This window comes from Centruroides sculpturatus, unplaced genomic scaffold, assembly GCF_000671375.1.
Source record: "Centruroides sculpturatus isolate CEXI.00-Female unplaced genomic scaffold, Cexi_2.0 scaffold1587, whole genome shotgun sequence".
NCBI lineage: Eukaryota > Metazoa > Arthropoda > Arachnida > Scorpiones > Buthidae > Centruroides > Centruroides sculpturatus.
In genome coordinates this window covers 17,358-35,987 of record NW_019385806.1, presented here as the reverse complement: position 1 = coordinate 35,987, position 18,630 = coordinate 17,358, and the positions used below count along the sequence as shown (strand labels likewise).

The 18,630-nt window shown below is 30.3% G+C and overlaps 1 protein-coding gene across 2 annotated transcripts in view; it reads left to right on the top strand.

Moving 5' to 3' along the window:
* Window positions 1-18,630, top strand: part of LOC111642251 (phosphatidylinositide phosphatase SAC2-like) — a 39,057-nt gene that overhangs the window by 5,925 nt on the left and 14,502 nt on the right. The gene's annotated exons all lie outside the window — the stretch shown is intronic.

The following is an 18,630-nucleotide window of genomic DNA, read 5'->3' as shown; positions in this document are numbered from 1 at the left end:
TACTATTCTAGATTACAGAAATATACCAATTTCATTAATATTTTATAAGTTTCTATCAAACTGTTGGCACTCATTCAAATAAATATAACAACAAAAATATGTAATTTTTATATAGGAAACAGGAAATTGAATAGCAGATAATGTGTAGGTAGTAAGAGCTATTGTTTCCTTCTTTCAATTGTAATTTATGCGTTATTTTTTTGTCATAAAAATGTCTTGTGAAACAGGGACAAGGAAGAATCGAGGCCGAAATAGCAAAAGGCAGGTTTTAAACTAGTAAATAAAATGAATTTTCATTAACAAGAAAGTTTTTTATATTTAGATAGTTATTTAGATATTGCAGAATACTATACAAGAATAGGAAGAGTAGAAATTTATTTTAAAAAAAAGAAAGCAAATTAGAAGTATAATTTAATAATTTTTTTTTTTTGAAAAATGGTAGAATATCTACACTGGAGTACTGTAACAAATGCACATCTCTATAAATCTTTAACCAGTGCATTCCGTTAGGGGATCATTACCTGAAGAAGAACCATAACGGTTCGAAAACGTTTGTAACTTTATTGTATAGTGTGATGAAACGCGTACTGGTAAAAGGCCTGTAGAGATGTGCATTTTTTATTTTATTTTTTTATAAGTCACAGTTTGAGAGTTTAAATGTAATATTTTATTTTCAAGCCATTTATATGATTGTTTACTTTTTCAGACAAAACAGAGTTTGTTAACCTAAAACACAAACAATCACTTAAAAAGTTGTCATTTTTTATCATCAAAGATCTCTTGTACAAAAATATATGGATTATTTATGAAACTACAGTATAGAAATTTCTGTAGAGAAGCTAAAAATACTTTAGTGACTTCAAAGAATTGATGAATTAGTTTCTCTTTATACATTCTTTGAGCTAATTTTATCCAATCTTGACACATTTGGTGAAGTTCTTTCTGGAGTATGGAAGGATTTAGCACTCTTCCATTAATCTCCTTTCTGCCATTTTATGATATTTTGATCATTTCTTAGTTCTTCTCCCTGTCATCATCTGTTTTCTAACAGTTTTCTCTATCCTACCTGTTTGATTTTGATGCATTACAAACCAGAATATTTGAGTTTGTCTTTAAAGTAAGTTTTAGAATTTAGATCCTGTTTAAACAACAAAGTAAATACATTTATAATCAAAAATGGAGATTTGTGATGAAGTGCAAACATATGAAGTTTTATATTTTCTGTAGTTTCTTCATTCTCTAATTAATTAATTTATTTTTAGAATCGTTTTTAATTTCATAAATAGTCTGGTTCATCTGTTGAATGACTCCGTTGACTTTTAATTCTTGGTTAAATGAATTTAAAAGGAGTAAAGTAAAGATGTTAATAGTTAATGTTGGAGTTTTATAATCAGAAGCTTTAAAGTAATCAATAAAAATGTATTATTTATAGAAGCTTATTCTAAGCATTTCTTTTTATTTTTTAAATGTCATATATAGGAAATTTTTAGAGTTTTTGAATAAAGGTAAGAATGTCAGTTTAAAATCTTAATTCTTTATAGAAAATTTAAACTTTACTGTTGTTTTATTTATTTATTTTTGTATCATTGCATTTCCAAGATATTTCCACTCCAGAATAAACTTTTCTGAACTGAATATTACTTTTGGCAAGTGGGATTGAGTCAAGGGAGCTGTTGCATTTGATGCCAGATTAGTTTCCAATTTTTTTCCATGCTAGAATGGTGAGTGGTTTCAATAGTTTTAAACTATTTTCAGCATTTTAATCCTTGTGCTGTTCTTTTTCTTCTGAGAAAATATTCGTTAGGTGCTTTATGTTAATTAAGAAACATTATAACTGTGAAGACTTATATTCTTCTTTTTATTGTAGTTAACTTTTGTTTGTTTGTACCAATCAAAGAAGCACTAGCATAATCTGTCACATTTTAGGTCATTAATGAGTTTAATGACTAGAAAGATCAATGCATCAATGGCATTGTTCAAAGATGAAAATTGATCTTTCATTGTTCTCGTCCTCTCTTAACAGCTCGTAATTATGTTTAAATATAATCTCTCTTCTCTTTTTGTAGGGTTTTGTATTTATTTTAATATAATGGCATCCCATTTATAGAATATAGAGGATTATAATTAGACAAAAATAGAAAGATAAACAGAAGTGTACATATACAATCAATAGTTTTCTATATAAATTGAGGAGGATTATAGAGGATTATAATTAGACAAAAATAGAAAGATAAACAGAAGTGTACATATACAATCAATAGTTTTCTATATAAATTTATAGCCAGAAAGGCTGAGTCACATTTTAAAATTAAAAATATCGACATCTTCAATGCATAAATGTCTCTTTTCAATCTAAAAATGCACAAATAATGATTGTAATTTGTTATCTTTCTTCCTTTTCCTCATCTGTTATATAGATTTATTTAAATATATCCTTTCCGTCACTATCAGAAAATGTCAGGTGGAGTCTAGGAAACCATTTTTAAATGGCCTTATCATTATTTTATCACAGAATTCTTAAAAATTGAAAGTTCCTAAAATTATGAGTTTGCCATAATCTGTATATTATTAACTATCGCTTGTATAGAAGTACAGGTCTGAGGGGACATTTGATAAAAGCTGCAATTTTCCTCTGCCTGACGGCATTGTTTATTCGAGCTCATGCTTTCCTCCTATGTCAAGGAAGTTAAAAGCTGGTAATATTCAATTATTATTATGTTTTTTTTTATTCTCTGCTTTCAGGATAAAATTATCCTGAAAGAATTTAGGTAATTCTTATATTAAAAGATGTCAATTATGTTTGTATAAAAGTATAAAGAAAATATAATAATTGTGTTTTTGAAAAGCTTAATTTTAATAATTCTTGTTTTTTGGTTTCTTCTCATTCAAATGTTGTACTTAGTTTAATTTCTCCATCTTATTTTTTTACAAAAAATAGGAATTAGAAGGAGAGAGGGAGAAATTTCTCCTCGGAAAGGCTTGCTCACGGAAGTAGTTTCCATGGAGACGTTGCTTTATTTTAATTTTTAAATTAAAACTAAAAAATAAAAAAAAAATTACATATTTAAATTCATAATTTTCTTTTATCTTAAGTGAACGTTTTATATTTCTTCTCTTTGCATTTTTAACTTTATTTATTAAGCATCTTTCTTCCAAATTAAGTTATTATATTCACTTTGGTTAATTAAATTTATCATTTTTTCTCTTACTAAATTTAATTTTATTTGATTAAAATATTTTTGATAGCCTATAAAATTCAACAACATACCTGTAACTCAAATTTTTGTTTATTTATTTATTTTTTATGGATTCGGGTCGGTGAAAAATGGAATTGCGTGATTCTTTCTCTCCGCTTTTTTCGTAATTCTGAATTAATCAATTTTTGGCAGGAGGCCGGAAATAATTTATAAAGCTTTTAGGCAGCATATCAATGTCAGTTTTTATTTTTTTGAATAGTTAATTAAATTTGGGATAATAGAAAAAATAACTAAAATTTTGCATGATTGCTCTTATTTAAGAAACTTTCAACACTCTAAGTGTGGGTATAAATGCATGTTTTAATTTTTGTCAGAGAATGACATGCTTAGTTTCTCTAAAATTCTATTTATTTTGTATTTTTTCTAATGGAAAGAAAAAAACAGGAATGAAGAGGCAAAAAAAACTACAAGAATAATTGATCACACTGTTTTTCTTACTGAAAAAAAAGCAATGCTTAATTTTTTTCTCTGTGATGTGAACTAGTATTCTGTTCTGGGAAGAAATTTTCATCCTTGTTATGGTGATAATTCTCCAGGATTAAACTCTTAATGTTGGGTTTTATATTATAAATGGACTTATTGGCAAGGCTCTCATCTATTCCAAACCTTGATTATAAAAGATGTTTACGGCAGTCTTTACCATTTGGTGATCCATATACCTTGGGGTCTAGGCAACCAATTTGAGTTCCACGGCATCACATAAAAACCCCAACTTTTTAAAATGCACTCGGTTTTATAATGCTTGTTGACATCACTTGTGATGGCTCATTGAAAATATTTTTTTAATAATGGCTTATCTTTAAAAAAAGGGAGTGACTGTACCTCTTACCTAATTGGAAACCACTGGTTTAAACTTTTGAACTTTTCTGTAATGAAAATTGCTTAATTTATTTATTTAAGATTCTATAATATGAAGTTTACAATTTTGTTATTTTTATTTGCATAATTTTGCATTTTTGCTGATTGCAATGCTAGTTTAAAGGTAACACAGTCAGCAACAAACTGTTAGCTTAGACTGCAAATTTTTGTTTTTAATTTTTCTAAACAAGTTTGAATATTCCTTATATAATTTATTAAATTCTGCCGTGCAAAATCAAAAATTTCAGTTTAAATCTGTTTTTATTAGGATTGCATTTGATTCCCCGTAGAATGCAACGGTTGCATTAAAATTAACTAGCAAATTGTACGCAGAGGAGGAATGATTAAATATTCATTTGGTTACTATATATGTTACATTTATAGCAAAGCTACTATCATAATTACTTACTGCAACATCAACTAAATCTATAGTTTTAGTCACCGTTCAACATTGTAGAGAATAATTGTCATTTATCTCGTTGCAGCATCATTAATTATGTTAGTATTAAAGGTTGGTTAGAGTGTATTTCTATCTATTTTTTAGCATCTCTGTATCTGTTGGGATACTCTTTTCTCTGGATGAATTCTGAGAGATCATTTCATTTATAAATTTGTAATCCAATAAAAATTATGATTTTACAGATAAACTTTTGGAAAATTCTGCTTACTCTGCTAGACGATTATACTAGGGAGCATAACAGCTTTCCAGCTCATAAATTTTGCATTCTAACATAATAAGCTACATCTAGGTTTTCTAGACAAGTTTAAAAATTGTTTCTCACAATTAAATTTTTCCTTCTTGTACCTCCTTGGAGAGTGACAGAGTGGAATCAAAGCACTGGGAGCAACCTGCATCCATTCGTAGCTTGATATATGGAACAAATGAGATTATAGGAATTGATTTGATCTTCCAAAACTAATTTGTAAATTCTATAACTAAAATATTAGTTCCTTTCACAGTTGTAGCGGTGCAGATGTTTTAGAGGTTTCCAATTTGCCCGGAGTGTCAGATAATTTAGTTATCCAACAAAGGGATACGGGGAGGAATAAGATCAAGCCTGCCAGTAAACCTTATAGGATTAAAAGACTTATATTTAGATAACTCTTGCATAAATTTGCTTTTAAAATTTTAAAAAGTGACAACAAATTTTGTTTTGTAATTTTAATGATGCTTAGCGGATCGATTGAAGGATGTTTGTTATATATATCAAGATGCATGATATCATTATCACCAATAAACTTAGGTACAAACTTCTATCTTCCCAGATCAATATTGGCATTTGTAATTTTCTTCTTTGCTTGTGTAAACAAAATGGATACTAAATATAGAAGGAGAGGATTATATTTGTAAACGTTAAGGAGGCAGAAAATTGGAAAGTATAAATATTTTCTCATGTTTAGAAATTGTTTTCTTCTTATAAATTCCAGCAAGCATTTTTCTGATAAGAGAAAAAAGTAGGGGAAAATATCATTTCTGTGTTTATAACTTTGATTGATGAAGGGGATTTCACTTTTTTTTTTTTTTTTGTCTTTGGTCTATTAAAAATGCCACTGGCAATTTCTACACACACACCAGAAAATCAATTGCAAAACTCAAAAATCTGAATGTTCCTAGGCATCTAGATAGTTGAAGTAATGCAATTTAAAGGATTTTTAGTCTCTAGGGGAATTTATTTCCTTTTATATGTTTTAAACATTGAAATGTTTACACCAGAAGATTTTTTTCTGTTTTAACAACTCAATTTCTATTTGTTTCTTGAAAAATTATTCTTGTACAGAAATAATTCATCAATCAGTCACGTTCTTTTACCGACAGAGAGAATGGATGTTAAATGTATTATTATATAAAATACTTCTACGTTGAGATAAATGTATAAACGATCGATTGTCACTAGTGATGTTCTTTTTCTTTCGAGTGTGACGGGCCTCTCATGTGAAAGAAACGCATCCACTCATCCAAAATCCTCCGATTTCTAGAGGAAATGGGGATTTTACGCTTTGGAAAAAACGTATGAAAAGTCATGTCGGGCGGATGAACATTCGCTTTTATTTATTGTCAGTACCGAGGGGGCTATACAGTTTGTAAAATTCATTAGAAACGTGAACGCTCGATGACTATCGTCACGAATCGTTCGGTAACATTTCGTTGCTGGCGTGACGCGCGATGTTGCATCTTTTTGCGTAGGAGTTACGCCGCTGTAGGGGAGCAAAACATGGTGTGTGAGAGGAAAATGTATGTTGCTGGAGCCGACACGACCACTTTACAGAGGTAGAGAACACGTTTCCGTCAGCTACAATCGATACAATTGATAACTCCTTTGTAGGGCTGTTTTCCGTTTGATTTTCCTTGCCTTACGATGAAAGTGATGGTGCAGATCACCACGTGCGGTAGAATAGGTTAGAAGGATAATGGCGAAAAGTGACGTATCTGCCGCCCACCCCCGATAATAAGGAATCTGGTAATTTCTCGAGAGAAGCGAACACGCTCTAGAAAAGAAAACAGTATTAAGATGCCTCGAATTACATTTTGACACTATTAAATTGTAGTTTGCAACGTTTGGTACAATACAAGAAAAATCATTAACATAGTTTCGCCGACTTTAATTACGTCGTAATGAGTGGAAAGAGGAATTTAATAAACGTTACTAACAATCGACTCGAGTACTTTGAGTAAATAATGTGTTCGAGTTAAAGTTTTCACAAGTTGCGGCAGATTTTTTCGTGCTTTTAATCTTTAAATGTTCTAGGTTCAAGGTCTGATTCGCGAGGCGTCACGCTTTGGAGAGGCTACAAAACACCCCTTTCCTCTATATACAGTATATATTTTTTAATTTTTAACTCTCTATGATTGGTTGGCAACACGTGGAGGCTTTTTGTAGGTCACATCGATTCCCCTACGAGTGTGGTTTCTCGATCGAAATCACGAGACGTCACTGGTCCTTCTCGCTTAATTTATAAAGAAATATTAGAGTACGATTCGGTAGAGTTAAAGTAAAGGTAAATGAACCGATCGGTCGTACACACGATCTATTTCTATCCCTCAAAAAAGTAGCGTGTTCTTTATTGGAAGAGTTATGTAGAGAAGATCGTTACAACTCCGCTTCTATTCTACACTTCCTCGATTTTCCTGCTACCGACGTCATTTTTGTTATTCCTCATTCTCGGTCGACGAGTTACGAAAGGGATTTAAAAAAAAAAACAAGTTGATTGTTTACGCTGGAGAAGGGGCGTTTGGAGGTCGTTTGTCTGTCTCGATCTCTCTGCCGGTATGTTACGTGTACGACTTATCGATCTAACCGCTGCATTTCTAGAGTTGTACTTTCGTTGGCAGGTGTACTCAGTATGTACTGTACGTAAGTCGGTTCCCTCGATAAGCCGCAATGCGACGTCTCGGAATTCTCACACGCCCCCTTAAGTGAACTGCGCTCTAGCGCTGTATTCGGCTCTTCGATGTTAATTGTTTGTGTTTCTTTTGTGTTCTGTTCAGATTCCGTATATTGTTTTTTACTCACACGGCAAATAAAATGAAATCGATGTGCGTTTGTGTGTCGTTTTCGCGAAGAGCAAAAATCGTTTTGGCGTTATCGATCGTAACGCGAGTCGAAGTTAAATTATTTTCGAATTGCATACTTGTCTCTCTTACCCTGTTTGTTTTGCGTTTTGTGTGACCGTGCCCTGTTGCTGTTTTTCCTGTTTTGTATTATGTGTCTGTGTACATCGTAAGAACTTGCCTGTAAGCTTCCCTGTTCGTGTGCGTGTCACCGTCAGTGTGTTTTGTATTTATGCGTGATTGTTTTTACGAACGCATCCACTTTGGATCGTTTGCATACATTTAACGCAAGTAAAATGCATACAAATGTATTAATATAAATTATAATTGTATTAATATAAGTGTACAAATATTAACGCAAATAAAATGCATACAAATGTGTGCATGCGTTTATGTGCGTAAATGCATGCTTTGCCTTGTTTTTGTGTAATTGTTTGTGTTTCTATGCAAATGCGTCCGTGTTTATGTGAGTGCGTTAATACCTACTTGTACGCGTTTACTCACGTTTACGTGCATTTATAAATGCTCGTAGATGTTTATTTCTAGTATTTGTATACCTTTACATGTTTTTACGCGTGACTCGATCAATTATTACATCCAAGACAATCGAAAAATGATTTTCTTACCAGGAAAGTTATTTCTTACGTATCGACTGTCTGTAAGAATGGGGAGATTCCTCGATTTTCCTGTGCTCTTCGATAGTTCTTAACGACTTTTCACCGATCGATTTGGACTAGAAAAATGTATTTTCCCGTTAGTTTATACGAGTGTTCTTAAATCGAGATAAAACAAAGGTGTATTCCCCACGTAGACAAGTGAAAGCAAACTCAGAAGTGCATTTGCTCTCGATTAAATATAAGTTTGGTCACTTGTATTTTCCCAATTTTACTCCAAAAAATAATTTTACTTATCGTCTCGCTCCTCGCATCGATAAAAAATACATCATCGTAATTTTACGTTCTAAATAATTCTTTTTAAATAAAAATTGAAATTATGTTAGGTGACTTTTTATCGCTTTTGCAATTTTTAGATCGTTATCTTAATATCGTGTTTCCGTTCGAAAAGTAATTTTTGGTGTTTGGAATTGTGCCAGAACCGAAAAAGAGAAGCTAACAATATATTAATCAGTTTATTATTATTAAAATTAGTTAAAATCTCGAGTTTTAATAATAACTTTTAAGAGAAAGGCGGAGGATTTTTACGCTCCCACGAAGCACGGAGGCAATTAGTTGTGAAACGTTTAAACGTTAATTTAATGCGTTAATAAACTAGAAAAATTCAATTAAAACGTCCTTTAATAATCCAGAGTTTTGCTTTTTCTTAATTTTTCGCTTATTAAATTAATTAAACTTTAATTTTTCGCGTGTCCACGTGTTCGTTTCCCTTCTGCTAAAGGGCGCCATGCAGGCTAACTGGCAAAATATTCTTCTGCCTTGGGCTACGCGTTTGCCAAATTTGGAATTAAGTACATTAGCTATTTAGTGTCTGAGATGAAGTTTGGAACCTCTCCTAGCTTTTTTGTTAGGTGTATTTTTTTCGGCTATTCTCTTTAAATATGGCATAGTTTCTGCCATATTGCAGTTGTTTCAAATTTGTTTTGTCTGTCTTATTATCGCTATATCTGTCAAATAGTGAAGTGTTCTCTACAGTTTTTCTTTTAAATTGATGCTTTTTTTAATTTTATAAGTTATGAATAACACAGAATTCTTTAAATCTGTTGTTTGTGGTTATAAAATGTATCCAGTTACCACTTTAGAATGAAATTGTCTCTGAACTGTCCTTTATAATAATTTGTTTAGATTAGTATGATTGCACTTGTTTCTGTTCACTTCAAACTTCTCTCTCTTGCCACAAAATTTGTCAAATCTACAATTTGTATTTTATTGCTGGAGATTACAAATAAATATATGGCATGAAATTGATCCCTGAATTTCTAAATATAGTCTTTTAAATGATTAATTTTAGTATTTTATCAAATTGATTATTTACAGTAAAGATGCTAAAGTTAGTGTGGTTAATTTGCAGTTTGGGACACGCTCCTTCCAGATCTAATGCGTGATTCTTTGATGGTATTGATGATAGTTGGCCTCATGCCTAAGTATAAGGATTACTCTAATCTGGAGGCTGGCTTAATATGTGCTATTTCTAGATGTTATGAACATTATTGATCCTTTGGCTGTTAAATTCGGTCATCTATTTTGATTTTGGTGAGAATTACAAAATATGAATTTCTTGTGGTTATACAATTTACTTAAATTCTTCATTTATTAGTCAATAAACTAAATAGTTTAACAGTACAAGGAAAATAAATAATAGTTTTGTTTGTACTCATCATGGGTTTGGGAAGGCTCACAGTTTAGCATCTGGATGTTGGAGGTATGGTTTCACATATTTGGATTGAATAAATCATGAAAATTTTTGTGTTTTTACTTTGATTTGACCCCAGAGTGATAAGTTGGCACATTAGTTTGTTTGACCATCCAACCGTTAGTGATAGTTAATCGCTTAAATAATTTAAGAATATCAGATTCATTGTTATGGTTTTTATTAAGTTTTCATTGATTAAATTAATGGAAATTAATACTTTTAATGTTATTATTTATACAGTTTTATGAAAAAAATATATTAGGCAGTTAGTAAAGTGAATAGCAGACAAAATACAAGAAAGATTGAACAATAAAAAGATTAATTTCTGATCTTTGTTTTAGTTTACGACTGTTTAACATACAAGAGGACTAGTGTTCTTTATAAATGCAGTTTCTGATCACAAGAGTTCATAAGTTATCAATCAAGAAAATGGATTAATGACATAAAGTCAAATATATTTTAGATCTGTGTATCAGAAATTCAAATAATATAAAATTGTTAATTCACACAATTTGAGGATTGTCTTATAACAAATTCTCATTTAAGGTTATGCCTGTTGCAAAAGTCCTTTAGTCATACAATTTTACCAAAATACTCTTTTAGGAGAAAAACCAAAATAAAAATTGGATATACTTGAACACTTTCCAGTTGACTCAAACTTCAGAAGACCCAAAAATGCTTGATTAAATCTGATTTACATTTTTCTGCTTGTTCCAAAAAGTAATTTTAAATCAAATTTTGAGTTAAGCTGTTTTGAAAAGAAGTGACTATTAAATGTAACAAACATTTTTATGAATGAAGTGTAATTTGTCATTTATATGGATTCTTCTCCTTCAATTTATTAGTCCCACTCATGGGGTTGCTGCTGTAGATCATTTTCTTCCATTTTCCCTGTCCTTTTCCAAATTTCAATCAATTCCAAGAGCCTCCACATCCTCAAGCACACAATCAAACCATCATTTTCTAGGTCCATTTTCTTACCACCTTTCCACTTTCCAGGTGTTCCATCTCCATCATAAGTTTTTCAACATAATCTGAAAGTTTTCTCCTCATATGTCCAAAGCACTGCAATCTTGACACTAAATTTGTCAGAGAGTTTTTTTTCATTCCCAAGGTCCCTCTCAGAATGCTATTATTGATCCTGTCCCCTTCTTGTCACTCTCCGTGCTCATCGGCACAACCTCCAACCTATTCATATTTATCTTAGTCAAAGGCAAGGTTTCCATACTGTTGGTTCTTTGAGCACAACCATATATCTGTAATGGTCAAAACTTTAAAAATGTGTGTGTTTGAGTGTTTGTTGGTGTAACAGTTTTTTCTGTGGTGTATTCAGTGTTTAGTTCTCATTAAACATTCATACTACAATTGTATAAATTTTTTCTGATTTAGTTCATTAAAGGCTGACAAACACTGAGGCAGGTTTTACCATTGTCATTTATATGCTTTATACAAGTATAGAAAACAAAAAATATACTGCATTATTTAAATATTTGTTATTCATGCATCATCTTTTTTTAGAAATAATTTGTTTTAAATATAATGCTAAAAATTACTGATTTCTGTAACTTGAATGACTTCCATGCTGAGAATGGATAAATCTCTACAAATATTTATGACTTTCAAAAGAAATTTAGTTAATGTCCTACTTTATGGTTTATATTTGGATTATCTAAAAGCTTTAAAAGAGTAACGTTAATTTTCATGATAATTTCATGTGTTAATATGTCATTTTCTTTAGCTCTTATGCATTAATTATGTTTTAAAATGAGGTTTTTAATGATGTAGTTAGAATATAAAGTGAAATGTATTATAAAAACTGAGAAAAAAATTGTTTCAAAGGTAATTGTTATGGTGACTTGTTTGTATTTAGTTTGTTTATTTATAGTCAATGTTTAAATCATTTAAAATTTTGAGTTTTGAAAAGTTTCATTCAATTTTTTTTCCATTTCCTAAAACTTTTTATATCAAATTTTCATTGTTTCTTGATCTCTCTCTTGTTTGTGAGTCACACTTAATGTATGAGAAGACTGACATTCTTTATAAAATGATTTGTGATTCAGGATGTCACAACTTACTGATCAATAAAATGTGGACTTAAGAAATAAACAAAATAGTTTTTAACTTCATATGTCTGACGTTCAAAAAATCAACTAACTTAAAAGTTAGACTTGTTTTTTTTTAATACTTTAGTCTAACAAGAATGAAAAATAATCAGAAGAATGTTACCGCTTGCTGATTATATTCAGCCACTGGTCCGTAAACAGTCTTCGTTTTTATTGATTTATTAAGGTCCTTCCAAAGGCTGAGAACAAATTATATTGATTTACCATTCTCATTCGATGAGGTAACGCTTTTTGTCATTTGTGAATGTATAAGGTCATATATACTGTACAAGGAATTGGAAGTATGTATTTAGTTATTTTTAACTTCACATAAAATGATACAGAAAAAGTATAACCATTTCATTCTAAAGAAAACAAATGTGATATCTTTGATTATATTTAACTTTTTGATAGAAGTTAGTAAGTATAGTAATAGCATTTTTGTATTATTTCTTAGAACGTGTCTGTCTACTATATAGTTTATATTGTAGACTGCATATACTTCATACTTTCTGCTATACTGTATTAAACTATGACTACTGTATCTGCTATATACTTATACTGATTACCAAGTACTTTGTATTTTTCCTCAATAAGTAATTCTTAATCACCTTTTTAATCAATCAACAATTTTCTTGTTCTTCAATTACAAATGATTTTAATCAATTTCATGGTCTTCTTCAGTATGGTCTTCTTTCAGTATGGTCTTCAGTTATCTTGATGAATCAAAGTTTTTGAACTTGAAATTGAAGATTTAATATATTGCCAGTTTAAAAGGTGATAGTATTTTACCTCAGTTATTTTGCAAATGTGTTATTTATTGCTGGAGACTAATATCAGTTATTGTTAACTTCATTGAAATAGAATGATACACCAAAATATTGCGTTGTGCATAAATCAAAATAAAATAAAATACAGTAATACCCCGAACTTACACGATAGGTGGGACTGAGCGATAACCGCATAAGTCAAATTTGCGTAAGTCGGGGTATAATTTTACAATTTATGTAAAATCCAAGTCGGATGTATGTAAGCTAATAAATGTTCTCGTTAATCTTATCTTGTCTTTTGATTCGTTCACGGTTACAAGAAATCACCACATAGAGTCTCTCAAGTCTCCATAGATATAACAAACACAGAAATAAATAACACAAAATAAATTGTAGCTATGTGTCGCGACACGTCCGAACATGTAAGCTGAACAATAGTGTGGGGGGAGTGAGTAATCAAGAGTTGCGTGGCGCTCAAACAAAGGACGAATCGATGAGATTTGAAAATTGCATAACTCCAGGTTCGCGTAAGTTGAGGTATTACTGTACCTAAATTTTTATTTATCTTAATTTCAACATGTTCACCCATAGCAAAAATACTTTTTATTCTTTCACTTAGGAAAAAACAGGTACTAATATAAATCTTCTGTAAAGCAGGGGATACCTATACCAATCAAATAATCTTTTTAGGGATTTCTAGACAATATTATAACAATACATAAATTATATAAATAAGTATTGTAAGTCAGTGTTGGGAATATGTCTATCTTGGTTGTGAATGACCTAACAGCAAAGTATTTTCATCTCTTAAATGAGAGTTTTAGATTCAGAGTTCAGTCTAAGCTTTTTCCATATTAATTAATTTAAAATTAAATTCTTTAATCATTAAAATTGCCAAAAAAATGGAGTATGAATTTGTCTTTGCTAACTCTGATTTTGATCAAATTTCTTAATACCTGATCATCTCAAATTAATGAAATTGTTTTGCTAACAGGATGTAAATTTTTAATAAATTCTTAAATATTTTTGGAATGCAATTATTGCATTTACATCTTCAAGTAGAACCTTTTATTCAAATATACAGGGTGTATCAGAATGACGTTTGAAAAATTTGGGGGATTGTAGAGGATGAAATTTTGAATGTTTTGATATAAGGAAACCATAGCCAGAAATGTGATATAAAGTTTCTACAGCACTTTGCACTTTGCAGTCGGTATGCTGAATGAAACAGCAGAATACAGTATTTATGACAAGTTTTATTGACAAAACAGTAGAGTACAATCAAACTGTATATTTAATCAGTGGCTGCACTACTTTAGAGTAAATGTTCAATGTGATGACCACCAACTTCCTTACATAATGTGCAATGACGAACCACGTTTTGTCCGACTCTCTGTTAAGATGCCACGCTCCTCTCTGATGGTATTAAATGCTGTAAAGATGTGCTCCATAAGCTCATGAACTGTTCCTACAGGTGCTGCATACACAAGGGACTTTACATAATCTCAGAAGAAGAAGTCATGAACAATAACATGTCAGTGGACAGAAGGGTAGCTACCAAAGTGAAGGGCAGTCAAGCACTTCCTACCACTGTAGAAACTTTATATCACATTTCTGGCTATGGGTTCCTTATATCAAAACATTCAAAATTTCATCTTCTACAATCCCCCAAATTTTTAAAACGTCATTCTGATACGCCCTGTATAATTAAGACCTTAAAAAGCAGTTTTTATTTAACAAGTTTAAACATTATTAGGTAATTTCTTACTTCAATTAATAAAAAATCTTATCAAATTATCATATAATAATAATAGTATGTTTGTACAGTGCTTGGTAAACTTTTTTTAATCACCACACTGCTTTACACACACTAAGACAGCTTTTTTGTTGTTGTGTATTTGACCCAGTCAAGATAATAGATGGACCTGACATGTGAGGCAGATTCAATAAATAAGGTTAGTAGCAATGCTAAAGAAAAATAACATAGTATACAAGTTTGAGACTAGTAACATTGAAAGAGTATACAGTAATGCAGTAATTGAAAGAGTATACAGTAACTATACCAATTCCTGCCAGGTGGTATTTGCATTCACTATGTTTGTTTACAAAATCAAACAGTAAATTGTTTGATATGAGCAGTACATTTTGTATACATACAAAGGCATCACACTTACAAGTTAACAAGATCCATCACATGATATATACAATATGGAGAGTGTTGCATGTCACCACAAAAATTTGCAAGTTTAAAAGTTCAAGAAAGACTGAACAAACATAGATAAAATGAGCCATGTAGAACCCAAGGTTTTTGTAGCCACATGCACAACTTTCCATATTGTACATACATCCTGCACGAGATCTCACTAACTTGTAAGTGTTAATGCTTTTGATTGTAAAAATCAAACAACTCACTGTTTGATATGGGCAATGTCATTTTCTAAACCATGAAGTGAATGCAATTGCCATATGGCAGGAATGACTATTGGTACTGGGCTGTATTATTGTATATTCTTTCAATATTATTAGTCTCATCCTTGTATGCTATGTTATTTTTTGTTAACAGTGTTACTAACATTGTTTATTGAATCTGCCTCATATCTGGTTCAAACACCAGTCAAAATTTGGGATTCATGGTTTGATATTTTATCACCTTGGCTATCCAACCAAACAAAACATGTTTGATTGTTCATTTTTATATTGCTCAGTGTATTTTGAATGATTATTTGAAGTGAGATAAAAAAAATTGAAAAATTCAGCTAATTTCTATATTGTTTCTCATATTATATTCATATCTATTATTTCTTCTTAATTATTAATGCTGTTTAAATGTTACCATGCTACTATGCAAAAAATGCTGTTAAAAATGATTGATTAATGAAAAATGTATGACCATCAGAATAGTAACAATCAGGGCTGCAGAGTCAGTAAAAAAAAAAACACTTGACTCTGACTCCGACTCCTGATAATTTTAATAGGCCGACTCCAGCAAAATTAAATACCAAGTCATTTTATGAGGGGCAGAGGCACTCATAGGGATTACCCTACTCTGAACTCAGAAAGGAACTCCAGGCATTTATCCAAATAGTTTTATAGTTAGTATTTTTAATATTTAGTTTACATTAATATTTATTTGTATAAAAAAAATTAATTTTTAACAAATACTTAATAAGAGGAAAAAGGGGGAGCGATAAAATTCTACATCTACATATCTTTATTCTACAGCTTTTGCACTTTAATTTCATCTTTCCAGAAAAGTTAGTTCAACTAATAAGTGTGTAATCTAGCTACTTCAGCCCCTTATTCAGAAAAGAAAAATATATACTCTGATCAATTAGTCTGGCTCATTTAGAAAAATAGAGTACAGTACTTATTTAGAGTGGGGATAAGAAAGGAATGACTCAGTAATATTCAAATTCAATTGGGTCAAAATACAGTAATACCTCGACTTACGCGATTTTCAAATCTCGTTGATTCGTCCTTTGTTTGAGTGCCATGCAACTCTTGATTACTCACTCCCCTCCATTATTGTTCAGCTTACATGTTTGGATGTGTCGCATGGAATCGACACATAGCTACAATTTATTTTGTGTTATTTATTTCTGTGTTTGTTACATCTATGGAGACTTGAGAGACTCTATGTGGTGATTTCTTGTAACCATGAACGAATTAAAAGAAGAGATAAGATTAACAAGAACATTTATTAGCTTACATACATCTGACTTGGATTTTACACAAATTGCATTATACCCTGACTTACACGGTTATTGCTTGGTCCCACCTATCGCGTAAGTTCGGAGTATTACTGTAATTTAACTACTAAACAAAAATACTACAAAGAAAACTATTGATACATATTTGATAAATTAAATTGTTGTATTTTGTATTTAAAATAAATTAATTATAACAAAATACAAAAAAATTTAAAAAAATTAATAAATATAAAATAAATTTTCTTTCATTTAAATGAAAAAACTAAATTAAATTTAAAATGCTGGAGTTGGAGTCTACACATTTTTCCTGACTCCGGCTCCTCTCGCCAGAAATTCCTCCTGAATCCGACTCCACAGCCCTGGTATCAATACAATGCAATATTGTCTGTAGATTATTAGCTACATATGAAGTATAGTTTTGAGTACAGTGTAACTAACTATGGTTGGTATTGTTCAATAATTTTTTTTTAGTATTTGTACTTTCAAATGTCACTTATTGAGTATTAAGTGATAATTGAGAAGTAAAGGCAACAGATATATTAAGAAACTTATAAAATATTAGCAAAACTTTATTAAGAATACTTTTTGTATTGATTTATAACATTGTTATTTATTAAAGTGGTAACTTTCTTATTTTCTTCAAGTCTAACAAATTTTTGTTTCATTCTGTCTTTTGTGACTGAAAAATGATCATATATTTCAAATGATGGTCTTGGATGTCTCGCATCCACTTTATGTTGTTAACAAATTGGAATAATTTAAGATATTGGATGAATTTAGAAGTTACTTGACATAGAAAACAAACAGAATCAGTTTTTTTTTTTTTTTTTGACTGCTTGAAATATTCCTTTTGTTCTGTGTTTCTATTTATATTTTTTCCCATCTTTCAATAAATAATCTTACTAAGTCATTTAATCTGTTTTAATGTACAGTACACTTCTGTTTTGTTTATTATTCTTTCATAGACAAATTTACAGGTAATATTTCTTTTTCATATTTGACTTTTTTAGTATGGTAAAATTATTTTTCTATTTTAATAATTGCTTTTTTATTATTCCTTTTATAAGCTCTTCTGTATGTATCAATAATAGGAATTTTTGGTATTCTTATTTATATTCTATCATTATTGCTAGACAAAGATATTCTATGTTTTGTATTTCTCTGCATATTTTATAATGAATATTTGTATTAAATATAACAATAGACAGTAAGTGGAAGATAGTTCTGCAGATTATATAGATTGTAGGAGTGCTTCATTTTTGTTATTTTTAGAGATTGCATTACCAATAAATGGCTTGCTTAATTGGATAAAAGTAGGTAATTAGATTTTTTTTTAAAATGCATTGGTAAATACACCAGTAATTTGATATTTTTAGCAGTAAACTCAGTAAAAAAGAGATAGTCATGTAATAGTTTTCTAATTTTTATTTGTTTAAACTTTTTATATATATAATATTTTTTATATATTAAAAACAAGCATTAAATGTTTTTATTTAAGCCATAAAAATGGTTTACATCATTTATCTTTTAATTTATTACTTGACAGGTCTTTACAATTTTAAAAGTACAGTAGACCCCCTATAAAATGGGTTCATATAATTCAGATTCATATATAATGGCGAAAAAATTGCGACCGTATTTGTATAAACATGCTAAAAGAGACTCATATAATTTGGTAAAACGTTATCGTGGACTCGTGTTGCGACAGGATTGGTCGAATCTAGACCAATAGCGACTATTGCACAAACCGTTGAGTTTAAACGAGCAGTGGACCTACTAAAAACCATTTATTATTTAACGTCCATAAAAATTATATTTATATTAATGTCTCCAAACTTCAGCAAATTTTTCGCAGAAAAATAATTTATCACGAACCCCCCCGTTCTATGCGCCACTCCACGACGAAAACAAGCTTAAGTAAAAACGTCGAACGGTGCACACACTGTAAGTAATCCTACAATTTTTTGTTTATAGCATAGTTTATATGGATTATTACCAAAAAATTATGTGCGTTTT